This window comes from Dioscorea cayenensis, chromosome 3 (genome assembly GCF_009730915.1).
Source record: "Dioscorea cayenensis subsp. rotundata cultivar TDr96_F1 chromosome 3, TDr96_F1_v2_PseudoChromosome.rev07_lg8_w22 25.fasta, whole genome shotgun sequence".
Taxonomy (NCBI): domain Eukaryota; kingdom Viridiplantae; phylum Streptophyta; class Magnoliopsida; order Dioscoreales; family Dioscoreaceae; genus Dioscorea; species Dioscorea cayenensis.
The window spans coordinates 14,216,112-14,231,098 of NC_052473.1; the positions used below are offsets into that span (position 1 = coordinate 14,216,112).

A 14,987-nucleotide genomic window follows, 5' to 3' on the forward strand; every position below is an offset into this window, starting at 1 on the left:
ACTCTCTTGGCTCATGTACGCCTCCAACAGTCTTGGGGCATTTTCGATGGCGCTTCGAGCCCTCTTCATTTTCCTGGAGCACCTTCTTCAAGATTCCCGGGTAGATGTTTCCTCTCCAAATCGAACCAAGCATCATTACTTCTTCATTGCTCTCCTCTTGGTCGAACAAACCTTCATACGGATCCGGGTTGAACATTTCCTATATATATTCATCAACAATCTCATCAGTGAGTGTCTAGAAAAATACAAAGTGTCATCAAAAATCTAGAGAATGCCGCATGGCTTTCAAAGCAAGGCGGTAGTGAGCTTATCGTCTCCCGACTCTCAATGTGAGCTCTCCACCGTCCATGTCAATCAATGCTTTGGAAGTCCGCAAGAATGGTCTCCCAAGTATCAAGGGTACATCTCGCATCCTCATCGACATCTAGCACTACAAAGTCAACCCGAAAAATATACTTGTCCACCTTGACAAGCAAGTCTTCAATGATGCTTTTCTCGGATGTCGCACTGCTCGGTCCGCCAATTGTAAAAGTCATCCGAGTAGGCCTAGGCTCACCCAAGCCTAGCTTTTTGGAAGAAAAATATATGGCATGACGTTGATACTTGCCCCTGAATCCGCCAATGCCATTTCCTCACCTAAGTTGCCGATGTTACATGGAATAATGAAGCATCCCGGGTCTTTCTTCTTGTTCGGCATGTTCTTTTGCAACACCACCGAGCATGAAGCATCAAGCACCACTCGAAGCACTCTCCTCCAATTTCCTCTTGTTGGTCAATAGGTCTTTCGTGAACTTCGCGATACTTAGGCATTTGAGCCAAAGCCTCAACAAAAGGAATGTTGCTGTGGAGTTGCTTGAACAAAACTCGGGAACTTCTTATACTGTTCATCCCCTTGGTGATTCTTTAATTTAGAGGGATAAGGGATTCTTGGCTTGAAAGGTGGGGGTGCCACCTCTTTCTCTTTGTTTGCTCCCTTCTCAACCTTTACGACCTCGGGTGCGTGTTCTTTCTGGCTTCTCACCCTGAAGCCTCCCTTCAACCTCACGACCGCTTTCTCAAAGCGATCGCCTTCACATGTTCTCTCGGGTTGGTTTCCGTGTTGCTTGATAAACTTCCATGTGGCCTTTCGGAAAAAGATTTCGCAATTTGCCCCACTTGATTTTCAAGGTTGTGCAAGGAGGCGGTGTGATTGCAAGTGTAGCCTCGATCGATTCAAACCTTGTATTTGCCGATTGAACAAATCTAGCCAAGTGCTTCTCCAAACTCGCTCATTCGGGTTTCCAAGCCTGAAATTCTGTTTTCCACTTGAGGGGCTTGTTGTTGTTGTTGGAACACCGATGGCTCCATGGTCTTCTATGGTCCTTGATTACTCCATGAAATGTTAGGATAATTCTTCTAACCTGAATTGTAGGTGTTGCTGTATGGATTCCCTTGAGGTCTCATTCCATTACCTACAAAGTCAACATTCTCAACTCAAGAAACATCACCCTATGACGATTGGGCAATCGGAAGGAGCATGTCCTCCACCACAACCGGTACAATTTGTCACGGTCGCAACTCTATTCGAGCTATAAGATCTAGCTTCTTACTCAAACTCTCCACTTGGGCCGCCAATGAAGTTACCGCGATCAATTTCATGGAGACCGCCACCTTTTTCTTTTCCCTAGCGTTCCAATCGGGTACCTATTTAACCCCATTTCCTCAATCAATTGACGAGCCTCGTCTGGGGTCTTGCTACCTAAGGTACCTCCCGCCGCATCCAAGAGTTGCCTTGTACTCGGGTTCAAACCATTGTAGAAGGTTTGAACAATCATCCACTCCGAAAATCCGTGTTGCGGACACTTGTGCAGGAGTTCCTTGAACCTTTCCCATGTCTCAAATAGAGACTCCAATTCCAACAAAGATAAAGGATGAGATCTCATTCCTAAGCTTTGTCGATTTTTCCCGGGAGGGAAATAACGGGCTAGAAAAAGCTTCTACCATCTCCTCCCATGTAGTGATTAATGCCCTAGGTAATGAGTGTAGCCAACGCTTTGCTTTCCCCTTTAAGGAAAAATGGGAAGGCTCTCAATTTGATGGCATCATCCGTCACACCATTTATCTTCAAAGATGTCACACACCTCGAGGAAGCTCTCTATGTGAATGTTTGGATCCTCATCACCAAAACCGTTGAATTAGCGGATCGCTACCGCGATATGGATGAATGCCGGCTTTAGCTCGAAATTTCGAAATGTGATTGGGGGACGCATAATACTCGATTGAGTCCCCAACACTGAAGGTCTGGTATAATCGGATAGTGTCCGTTGTTGCTCATTTTGTTCTCGCCATGTTGTCGATCCTTCTACTTCCAAATCACCGGATTAGGTCGTTCTTGTACAGGTTCTTTCCCTTTCCTTCGAAGTGTACATTCAAGCTCAGGGTCTCCTTCAATCAATATTGATGGATTCGCTCGGGTCATAACCTCGAGCCGCACCAAAAAGTACGTAAAAAGAAAAATCGAACGATGATAGAATAAGAAGATATGAAATAGAATGTGAGTGAAATAGCTAAGAAAAACAAAGTGCAAAGTATCTCTAAATGCCTAACTCCCCGCAACGGGCGCCAAAAACTTGACAAGGTCCTCATGCGTATATCCCGCAAGTACACGGGTTTGTCGAAGTAATAATCCAGGGTGAGCGAGGTCGAATCCACAAGGAGTAGGGAGTGAAAATACTTAATTTGGTTCTTAGCTATGTGGAAGATCAATAGTGATTAGTGTGAAATTGATTCAATTCTCAATAATAAAAGAAACAAGTGAGAGAGCAAGAATAAAGAAAAGGGTAAGGCAATCGATAAAGATGGGGTACTCGGATGATGATTCACCTAGGATAACCATTTCAAGTGCAAGAACTCTCTATTATACCTCCTAATGAATGCCATGGTGAGTCGTGGAAATCCTTACATACATAGTCCGAAATCTAAGGTCAACTATGCCTAACTCTATACATGTCCCGGAGAAGAAATCAAACAATCTCAACACCTCGCACTGGCATAGAGTTGCAATGAGTTCTAGTGATTCCAAGTGATAAATCTCTTCCTAATTATAGACCTAACCCTTTGGTCCAGGCGGAAGGTCCCTAGCCACAATTAAGCCCTAGATACTAAGATCCTCTCAATGCTTCACTCCATTGCATGCGCAAGTAGGCCCCAGTGGAGGTTCATCCCTTAGACCACTCACTCTATTATGACCGCAAAGAACTCGAGGAACGGAGGTAGAATCTATCACGTCGGAGGGGAAAGGGGACGCTCTGTACCTCTCGACTCACCATCTCAACCCTCTCCAACCTAGCTTTGTCTAACGCTCGTGGTGTGTTACTCACTCACAAGGTTACCAACAAGAACTCTCAACCCTAGTGTCACTCTAGGGGAAATGTTCATACAATCAAGCATTCAAGGTTGGAACTCACAATAAACATCAATTTATTGAAAGCATAATAAAGAAGTTCAATAAAACGAATACATCCTAGGGTTCACAATCACCCAAGTACCCACTAGGGGTTTAGCTCTCCATGGAGCTAAGTACAATCAAAGAAATCAAATGTAAAAGCAATAAATCCATAAAGAAACCCCCTCGATGGTCGTGTCGATGGTCTTGGGAAAGCCCTCTACTTGTCGTCCAAGGATTCCTTCGTCCGGTATAGGATACGCCTCAATCGAAGCTCCCCTACCAACCTTCTTCCTAATGGAATCATGATGTCGAAGCCGTAAAACCTCTCCAAAACCTTGGCCAATACCCCTCGAAACCCTAGCCGAAACCCTCTCGCAAGTTGGGGAAAAGATGGACAAAAGAATGCTGAAATCGGGGCTAAAATCGACTTTAAATAGGGCTGGAAATCGGGCGGAAATACTCCCGAATTCCATACTTTCATTGGGGTAACACAAACGGGCACACGTTTACATCGTGAATCACTTGCTTCTTCAATGATGTACATGTTGGTGGATCTCTTGTTCTTATATGCATAAGTCGGAATGCTCGATTGTGACTGTAATACCCTGAACCTTTGGATACCTGGTGGAAAAATATATTCAGGGGTATTACTACAGTTGCAGTAAGATTTTTTTTGTACAGAGTAATTTTGGTGAGAAACCCAAGTGGAAAGAACAAGGACTTAAATGTAAAAGTTTTTAAAAGATTTTGGGTTAAAGAATAAATGAAAAGGATGGACATGAAATGTTTATTGAAACCGAGGACTGAAAGGTAAGATGGAAGGGATCTTTTTAAAATGTTGTGTTATAACCTGGGGACCGTTGGGTAATTTGAAAGGACCTTTTGAGAATACTATTTCATAATTCAGGGATCATTGGTGAGTTTTTCAGAGACTGTTTTGTAAGAAATTGTATTTTGAGGAACTAAACGTGAATTTCGGCTGAAAACTTAAGTTGGAGAAAACTCTAGATTTTGATGGTTCATCTTCTTCTCCATCTTTGTGCTACAGTACCCGAGAGAAGAAAAAAAAAAAAGAGAGATTTGGAGAGAAATTTGAGGAGACAAAGCTTGATACTTGGAGGGGAGCATGGATGAAGCCTTCTTTGGTAAGGATTTTGGTAGTTTATGTATTAATTACTTGGATGTGTGTGTATGTATTTTGCATTGAAAATTTTATGATTTTATTAGAAAAGAGAGAGCTTGATGATGGAAAATGATGATTTATTGTTAATAAACATTGTTGCTTCAATTTTGGTTGGAAAATACTTGTATTTGTGATGAATCTAGCTTGAATGGAGGATGAGATTTTCGGTTTTACTGTAGCAATTACTGTAGCACAGAGATTAGGATTTGGTTTAGTTAATTAAATTGATGATTATGATGATTAGGAGGTTAATGATAATGGTTAGATTGAAATGGGTTGAGTTAGCCAAGTTGATTTGGTTGGATCAAACCAAGTTGGAATTGAATTGGTTGAATTGAATTGATTTGGTTGAGATGGGCTTGATCAAATCAAGTTGAGATGGTTTGGGTTTGGTTCAGTAGATTTGGGTTAAGGGTTTTGGACTGAACCAAGTTGGTTCAATGGATTTTGAATAAGAATTGAGTTGGTTCAAGCTGGTTCAGTTTGATTGAGTTTGGTTCAGTGTAATTGAGCTTGGTTCAATGGAATTGAGATTGGTTCAGATTGGTTTAACTGTGTTAAGTCTAAATTGAGTTGGTTTAACTGCAATTGAAAGCCAGTTGGATTATGCAAGGTCGAATTTTAACCGATTGGAGTGAGTGGACCCAATAGAGAGTTGATTATTATTTTTGTATTTTCTTTTGAGTTTAAATATATTATTTATTTTATTATGTTATCCTCTTAGGTGTTGATTAGGCTTGGGAGGGAGTTCCAGGTCTAGCAAGAAATCCAAAGAGACCAGGTGAGTTGGTAGTGGCTATTATTTTAAATAAATAAATTATTATCATTATTTTGAAATAATTGTTTAATGGCTAGTATTTTGGAAATAAATGTTTAAGTATTTCATTTTATCATGTTTAATTGCGTATAAGGTCGAAATATACTTATATTTATTTTCCTACGATGTGCCATGATAACCGTATTGATATATCAGTTTTGTATAATTATACGTATTTGTGAATAGTGGAAATACATGTATACATGATTTAATTATTCAATTCATGTATTTATTTTTGGATGGGTACATATGCTGCTTTGATTTGGAATGATTTGGGAAATCATGTGCGCGTATTAAAATGTTTTTACCGACAATATTTGTGGAATTGGTTTTCATTCCTGGTATAGGAATGGTATCATGGATCTTTACTGGTATTATGCATTGTTATACTTTTGGCATTGGCTTTGTGGAAAATAATGTTTATTTCCGTGATGTGAATACTTGTCCTAGAAAAGGATCCTGTGTTATGATTTATACAGATGGTATTATTGATGTATTTACTTGATGGTTTTGATGGTGACGGGCTAAGGCCCGACTCATCGCAGAGTGGGTCCCCACGGGCCGCCCTTTAGAGGTGGCGTGGTGGACCCGGGTGTTGATTTCACGAGGGCCGCTCGGTGGGAGCGTAGAGCCCTCGATCGATATTCATCGGGTAGTCGGGGTCACCGACGCGCGAACCGATGGGTCAACGTTAAGGACATGAGTTACTTGACGGCTCGAACCTAGCCGCTGCCACTGCGAGGGTTTAGAGAGTTTTCTAGACCATGTTATCGTCGGGTGAGTGTTGGGTATTGCTTTTATTTTGAATTTGAGATTTATGTTATATTTTTGAATCGTGATGAGACCGGACTCTCACAAAATTTGTGTTTTCCGAGAAAAATCAAATTGATGTTGATTTATGTTGAATTTATGTTTCAAGAGTTCTTTAAGAATTGTATTTTTGCTAGAATTCCGGTATTTTTGGAAAAGTTGGAAAAATTATTTGAGCAGCTTGGTATTTATATACTTTATATACATCAGATTTAAGTATTTAAAATTATTAAGCCACTCACCGACCAACCCGAATGTCGTCAGAAGTCGCAGGAGCAGGACCCTAGATTGCCTGTTTGAGTATAGAGCTAGTCAGGGTTGAATCCAGGATTGCAGTGGGTCCCATATCTTTCTTTCTATTTATTGTTGTTGTGATCTTGTAGCGGTTGTACCCGCAAATTTGAGTTATTGTATTCATGGTATTTATGTATTTGAACCTGTAGTTGGTGTAAAGTTGTAAATTGTGATTTGTAGGTCTGATTTTGTTTAAAACAGGGTGTCAGTTTCCAGTTAAAAGGGAATTTTAACTGATGGGTGCCACATTTACCTCAGTAGAAGGGGTGGGTGTGACAGTGACTGCCTTTGTGCTCCTCCAAATGAATGTGCTCACTCGAATACGAGGAGGTTGGCACACACTCTAGCATCTCACACCTGACCTATGTCTTCGCGTTTGAACCTTAGCAAGATCTCCTCCAAAATCGGTGCATTATGATGCACATTGGCCTATTTCCTTCATACTCGGCCTCACAACCCTACCTGCATAAAAGTAACATAAAAACACACATATTAATGTAAAAACCTGGGAAAAGTAATGCTCAACATAAAGAATGAACGCTTCGCATTCATATCGCACAAGCACTTCTCAATATGCCCCTAGATTATAACAGACATGCCATGTTAGATCTATGCAAGCGCTAAGAGATTAACCATAGCTAGTTTTCTGGATTAGGGATCGATTTCCTGTTAGGCTTATGGTTTGATTTATCCCTTTTAGAGGAATTCTTGTACTTAAGGTAAACATGGAAGTTTGGGGTAGAAAGAGATTCCATCTTAAGTACCTAATGATTTAAACCTGGCTGCCAAGAGATTGGGACCAGTAGGTCCTTGAATTCCCCCGGTCTAATATTAGAATACAATTGTCATGCTCAATGCTATCATACAATCATCCAACTCCTTCCAACTGTACTTAACAATTCTCCAATTGTATTGTTTAATAAATTATAGAAGTAGAATAAAGAAACAACATAAACCTTTAGGCTATTGACTATATCAAAAAGTAGTAATAGGAGCTTCTCACCATTCCTAGGGAAATACAACCCTCGTGCTCACCCATGTGGTATTAATTGATGACATACACACTTGCGGTATCCACAGACTCACTTTAACATTATTTGCATATTAACATATTCACAACACACACATTAGAGGTCCGTCATCACTCTAATCTCCTGCCTTGAGGGTAATATTGGTGCGTTAACAATATTGTCTTCATTAGCATGAGGGACTTTGTGTTCTTAATGAGTATGGCCAATGGGATTCCTTTCCACTTGAATTATGTCAGCACATACTTTATGTAATACTAGGCTACATACCTTGGGATTGGAGTCATCAGCCCCTACATCACATAGCTTGACCATGGGATGGGTCTTCTTAAGGGGTTAGTGTGATGAGGGTAGCTGGGGTTTCTTCCATAATCATTGTGGACACCCTCCAATCCATGGACCTAGTTAGGACTTCCAACATTACTACTAATAGGGTTGTAGATGCTGACATATCCCAGGAGCAGGCCCCTGACATCAGCATGACTATTTCTTCATCCTTATCTCTAATAGCTCCCTTTTCACAAACTCTACCATCATTAGTCCCTACTTCGGCAACAACTGCCACAACGCCCCTAGCTCCTAACTTCACTGAGCACCTCACTCAAATCAAGGCACATCAAAGCTAGAAGACATTAGTCCATTTGCTAATTGCTGAGACCTTGGCATCCAAGTTCCACTCCTACCGCTGACTACTTTATGCACCATGAGAGATTTGAGTGTTGATACCAAGTAACTTTCAAACACTACACCACAAAGATAGCATCGATTTCTTATTCTTTCACTAGCATTTTTTTTAATCTTGTGACCTTGTACTTGTCTTTTATTTTCATTTTGAGTTGTACTTATAAAATTAGCAAGGGGAGTCCCTTGCTAAACTATTTTCATCTATTATGTACTTTTTATTTTCATATTACATATTTTGTATTTTCCATTTCTTGAGCTTCACTTGTGTACCCTTCATGCTTCTCAGGATGAATTATGAATTTATTAAACATTGGAATACCTGGAATTGGAACTCCCACATCAACAGTACATGTTCCAACACTCTATGTGTTTAGAAGTTCTAAACCTTCTTTACCTTTTATGCTCTACTTTTCTAAATTTTCATGCCTTCATTGTATACATTAGGGACAATGTACAATCCAATTGTGGGGGATGGGATTTTTTTATGTGCATGTTGTTTATAATGAGTGTAGACTAATGATGGTCCATGATAGTTAGGTTGGGAGCCTTGAGTCTATGAGAAAACTAGTAAAAGTGTATATTTTTTTTAACTTATCTTAAAGTTAAACTCACTTGGAAAGCATATTATGTTGAGCACAAAACCTTGACTATGCTTCAACTTGCTTACTTGGGTAAGATCCTTGCTAGTTTGACCATTAGTGGGGAAAAATATGGAATTGATTGAAATAAAATAGGAAGTCAGACTCTTTTTGAATGCTCAGTATTGTATGAAGTTACTACCCATTAAATAGAGTCTAAGTATTATTTAAGTTGGTTGACGAAGGTCTATTCCAATTTTTTTGGACTTGAGTGGTATAAGCACATTGGCCAAGGTTAGCGCACACTCATATAGGGACTGTGCGTGAGGTAAAAACTTATTTTCAAAAACTTTTATGATCACTTATTGATGAGTACATTATATATAGTCATTTAATATACAATGTTATATGATTCACTTGTCATTTGGTGTATATTTTATTGTAAATCAATGCTACTTTGGGTATTCATATTTATTTGTGTAGGTAATTAGGTCTTGGGATGAAAGAATGAGTTTTAAAACAAATCCAGTGTGAAATGGAGCTGAAACATAATTTACAAGGGAAACAAGGTTGGGAAGCACACCCATGCATCTAGCCATGAAGTTTACAGAACTTAGAAGATTTTAGCCAAATAGACAATGCACACATATGCTTTTGCCCATGCACTTTACGGGAAATTCCAGAAATTGAAGAGTATAGGACCAGTGTCGAGAGCACACCAACGCTTTTGAAGCATGTGTAGGAAGAGTGCCCTTGTTTCTGCTCATGCACTTTACTAGAAATCCTACAGTCGCACCAAAAATAATTTCCAAGACGTCCCATAAAGAATATGGTCAAGAGCACAGCCAAGAGCATGGTCGTGCTTATATCAAGAAGTGTTTTTTAAGCCCAAAGTTAGGTTTTTTAAAGGGGATCTTCATCTTATTTCTTTTGGACAAGGGTGAAGACTGATCTTGGTATCATTCGGGGCTAGATCTTGGTTGAAAGATCATCATTGGTGTAGAGTTAAGCTGGTGAGAAAATCATTGCGTGCTCACCAATAAGGATTGTGAAGCAAGAGGGTAGTTTATGGATTTTATTTCATGTTATTCTATTTTCCTTCTATGGCTTTTAGAACCATGAGGGGCTAACTATCATTCGGTGCAAACGGCTATGACCCTTGACATTTTGATGGATTGACTCATCTTGCTTTGATTATGGAGTTTATTTGTGATTTCCTTTATGCTCTATCTTGAATTGTAAAACTCATGTGTGGATTGCCATGGTTTCATGTTACAAAACTTGGTGTGTGGATTAACATTAGTTGTGTTGGCAAAAATTGATGTGCATTATTGATGTACTCTTCACAAGTGTAGGGATCATAGCAAGTAATAAAGTGGTACTTCACGATGAATAGGGTTTGTCGAAACACATAGACTAGAACTTCTAGTACTAATTGATCTTCTAATCTCTAGCCGGATAAAAATGGGTTGGAGAAGTATCTAAACTAGACATAACTAAGAAAGAAAAGAAAGAATAATGACAAAACCTGGTAAGATAGACTGAGTTGTTGACAAACGTCTAAATGTGTGTATTTTATATGTATTCTTATTGTATTATTTATGTATAGATTGATGATTTGTTTAAATTTGTGTGGTTTAATTGGTCTTATTCGTGTTACCGGTCTTGAGGATACCCAGGTGAGTAACACACCCCTTCCGTGTGTGTGCCGCAAGTGCACGGGTTATCGAAGTAATAAAGTAGCCTTGTGAGTTGGCAGTCGTATCCACAGGGAATAGTGCTCGGAAACACAAGAATTGCTATCAAACTATGGTGAATATAATTCAATAGTGGTGTGAACAATATCAATGTAAATAGAAATATAGAAAATAAGAAAGAGATGCAAGAGAATAGTAGGAGAGGCTGTCGATAGAAGATGGGGCACCAGGACATTGCTCATCCTAGGACTATTAATTCAAGTGCAAGACCAATCATTATGGCTCCTAATTGATGTTTAATAAGTCATGGAAATCCTAAAACACATGGTAACAAACCTAAGGTCAACGGTGACTAACCCTACATTATGCCCCGGCGGAAAAGAATACTCTCAACGCCTCACACTATGTGGGGTTACATAAAGCTCTGGGGACTCCAAGTGATGAAACCTATTCCCTAGTATAGATCTAAACCTTTGGTACAGGCGAAAGACCCCTAGTCACAATTAAGCCATAACACTAAAGATTACTTTAACGGTTCACTCTGTCGCTTGCGCAACTAAGCCCCAGCGGAGTTTGTCTCTTAGCACTTCACTCTATCATGACCACAAAAAACTCTTGGGACGTTGAGGTAGGATAAATCACATTGGAAGGGAAAGGGGACGTTCCACTACCTCTCAACCCACACTCTCGACCCTCTCCAACCTTGCTTTGTCTAACCCTCATGGTGTGTCACTCATCCACAAAGATTACCAAGATAGATTCGCAATACTAGTGTCACTCTAAGGGAAAATCAATGCAATAAACATTGAAGGTTGGAACTCAATTAAAACATCAATTAAAGAAACAAAACCAGAGTCAATGAAACAAAATCATCCTAGGGTTTAAAAGTCCAAGCACCCACTAGGAGTTTATCTCTCCATGGAGCAAGATACAATCAATAATGAAATCTAAAGTAAAAGCATGCTATCTATAGATAAAACTCCCTTGTAGCCTGCATCGATGGTCTTGTGGAGTTGCTTCATCTTCTCCAAGGGTTCCCTCATCAAGCCTTGGGCATACATCACCGAATCGATGCCGACGAAAGCTTCCCCAATAACTATCTTTTGAAGGAACGCAATGTCGAACACCATGAAACCACTGCAAAGACCTTGCTAAAGCCTATCCAAACACTAGCCACGAGCGCCTCCAAAAATGGGGAAAAAGATTCTTCAAAATGTCTGAAATTGTAGTATTTATAGGGGCTGGAATCAGGCATCCACACGGGCGTGTGGAATTTCCACAAGGCCATGTGGATTTCCAGAAGTTGATTTCCTATGAGCTATGAATGGTAACTACTATAGTGATTTTGCTACAGTGTTTTCCACAACAAATTGCTATAGTATTTCGCCAAAATGCTCCTGATTCCACTCTTTTCTTTGAGGCCCCAATAATGGGCACATAATCATGCAGTAGATCACGTCGCGTCTTCATTGAAACCATATTGACGAAGGTCATGCTTGTATTGCACAAGTCAGAACACATGAGTGTGACTGCCTTTGTACCCCTCCAATTTGTATGTTTGTTGGAGCATAATGGAGGTTGGCACACACTCACTAGTCTTTGAGCACAACTTGTGTCTACACGTTTGTTCACTCCAAGATTTTATCAACAAATGCATCCATAATCTACTTTTGGCTCCTTTAATTCACAATTATCTCTACAACCCTAAATGCACAAAAGAACACAAATGCACATGCATAAGTGATAAAATCTGAGAAAAGTAATGCTCAATATAAGAAAGAATACTTCATATTACTAATACGTAAGCACTTATTAGTGAGCTCAACAATGCAAAAAAGAAGGAAAACGACACTGAAAACGGTGTTTTAGAGCCCCAGATACTGTATTAACTTCTGTAGTATGAAGAACTTGAGAAATGGAAAGGTCCCGGTTTTTGTTGATGGGTTTGCTAACGGCCGTGAAGATTCCCATGAACCGAATGAAAAATGCGCTGTTAGTGTAGCATTTTTTACTGTAGCATTTACTATAGCACTCATGAATTTTTGGCGGATTCCTAAGACTTTGACGGCCTTCTTCACGCAAGTAAGCAAGACCGTTAAGCCATCCTAATAACGATTTTAAAAGAGGTTTTAGGGCTTTTTGGAGGGATATCTTCTTCTTAGGCCTTCTGGGCCCTGCCCCACCTTCCCTTTTGGCGATTTCCGGTAATCTACCAAGCAAAGCTTCACCAAAAGGGAGACAAACATCAGAGGAGGAGATTGGGAGAAGATCCAAGGCTTCAAATCATTGTTTGAGGAGAGATTTCTTCGAACCTTGAAGAACTTCACCATCCAAGGTGATCTAATGCTATAGGTAGTTCTTGCTTCTTTTCTTGTTTATTTGTTCCTTGGAGTTGTATGAGTGTTCCTCTTTCATGAGGAACTAACTTATTTGTGGTTTGGACATGATGAACTCTAGGGTTACTTGTTGTAATTTGGATGATCATATTTTTAGATGTATTGTTGGATGTTGTATTTCTTTTATGTAATCTTATATTTTGTGATTCAAGCTTTGTGTTCTTTGATGTGGTGAATTGCATAAGAACTTTGTGGCTTAACTCCTAGGTTATACTTGGATGCGTGGGATGCACCCTTGTATTAGACTCACATAGCTTAAAAGTGATCCATGTATGAATACACTGAGGGATTCGGGCATTTTGTACCCCTCCAATTATTAGGGATGAACCTAGATGTGTGTTTAACCCTAATTTAAGAATTCCATGTCCACATTGCAATCATAAGAGGATTTGGTCGGAAGAAACTCTGGACTAATATTCATATAGGATTAGAGGTAATCACTGAGGGATTCGAGATTATCTATTTTGGGAATCTCTTGGTCTAAATTCACCACTACCTTATAACCTTAACATTCTCAAGCATTAGTAGCCCTGAAGGAATCCATATCTGTAACCGTTCTTTCCTCTAGATTTCTCACTCTTTCATCCTAGCATATTTTCATTCTCCTTTAGTAGTTCTTATTCTATTTTTGCTAGTTTAGAACACTTGAACTCCGGTTTGTTGGCTCAACAACAATTGAAGAGGAAGCAAGGGTAGCTCTTTAGCCCCACGGAATATGAACCCTGTGTCGCTTAATGGGTATTACTTGACAACCCCGTGCACTTACTGGTGTTCACACCAATTGTCGCAACCAGAAGGAGTAGTACTCGGGCTAATTCCCAAGTGTGAAGTGTAGTGACTTACTCCCAACAACCATCATGTACATTCTCTGATTGAAATGTGTTCACAACGTCTTATCTACGATAATCAAATACATTGAGTTTTTGATGTATACTCTCCGCAAGTGTATGAATCATAACAAGTAATAAAGTAGTACCCAGTAAGGGGTAGGGTTTTCATACCACAGGTGTTGGGACTTCTAATACTAATTCTTCTTCTACTCTCTAGTCGGATAATAATGGGCAAGTAAAGTAATTAAACTAAAGTGATTTGAGGAAGAAAGACGTAAAGGACAAGTGGATAAAAGTTGAGTTCTTGCACTAATGACAAGTAATGCCCTAGACTAATTCCCAAGTGCATTAGTGTACTACCTTGCTTTCAATAACTATTAGGTAAATCCTAATATTCATATGTGTGCTCACGTGTAATGTCATATCTATCGGTCTCATACACGTCAAGTTTTGCAATTACATAAAGCATTACAAATATGACAATCAACACATGTCAAGTTTTACAAATATAATTATGGAATTCAAGTACATCAAGTTGTATGACATAAGATTTAACATAAGAACTCATAAACTCCATAGTCATTAAAAACAAGTAAATCAAAGTACACAAAGCAATATGGTTTAAAAGACCGAGGCACTGTAGAATGGTTAGTCCCTCATAGGTTCACACAAATGAGAAAATAAAAGAGATACAAAATAATAGGAATGCATGACTCCCCATTTCAATCAAAATATTCTCAAATATGCTCCAAAGGACTTCTTCAATGGCTAAGTGATAAGTGCTTGTGTGATAAGAGTGTGAAGTGTTCTTTTCTTATGATGAGCATTACTTTTATCCGGTTTTAATACTAATATGTGTGTATTTATGTTACTTTCATGCATATAGGGTTGTGAAGCCAAATCTTAGAGAAACAAGCCAATGTAGATAATGAGTGCACAATTTGGAGAAAATCTTGAAAAGGTTCAAACGCGAAGACATAAGTCGGGTTCAAGATGCTAGAATGTGTGCCAACCTCCTTGTATTCAAGCTAGCACAATGATTTGAGGCACAAAGGCGATCACATTCTAAGTATTCCGGCTTGTGCATGTGTAACAAGATCTCCATGCGAACGCGCCATTCATTGAAGAAGCAAAGCGTCATCTGACGAAAGCGCAGCCGTTTTTATGTTATCTCAATGAAAGCATGGTTTCGGGGAGTGTTTTCAGATCGGTAGCATAGCAGGGCAATGTAGTAAAATATTGT

The 14,987-nt window shown here is 39.4% G+C and overlaps 1 non-coding gene across 1 annotated transcript; it reads left to right on the forward strand.

Annotated features, from left to right (window-relative positions):
- Positions 1-1,824: 1,824 nt before the first annotated feature.
- LOC120257721 lies at positions 1,825-1,932 on the forward strand. Its single transcript, XR_005535810.1, has one exon. It is a non-coding gene; the product is annotated as a small nucleolar RNA R71 (small nucleolar RNA).
- The last annotated feature ends 13,055 nt before the right edge of the window (positions 1,933-14,987 follow it).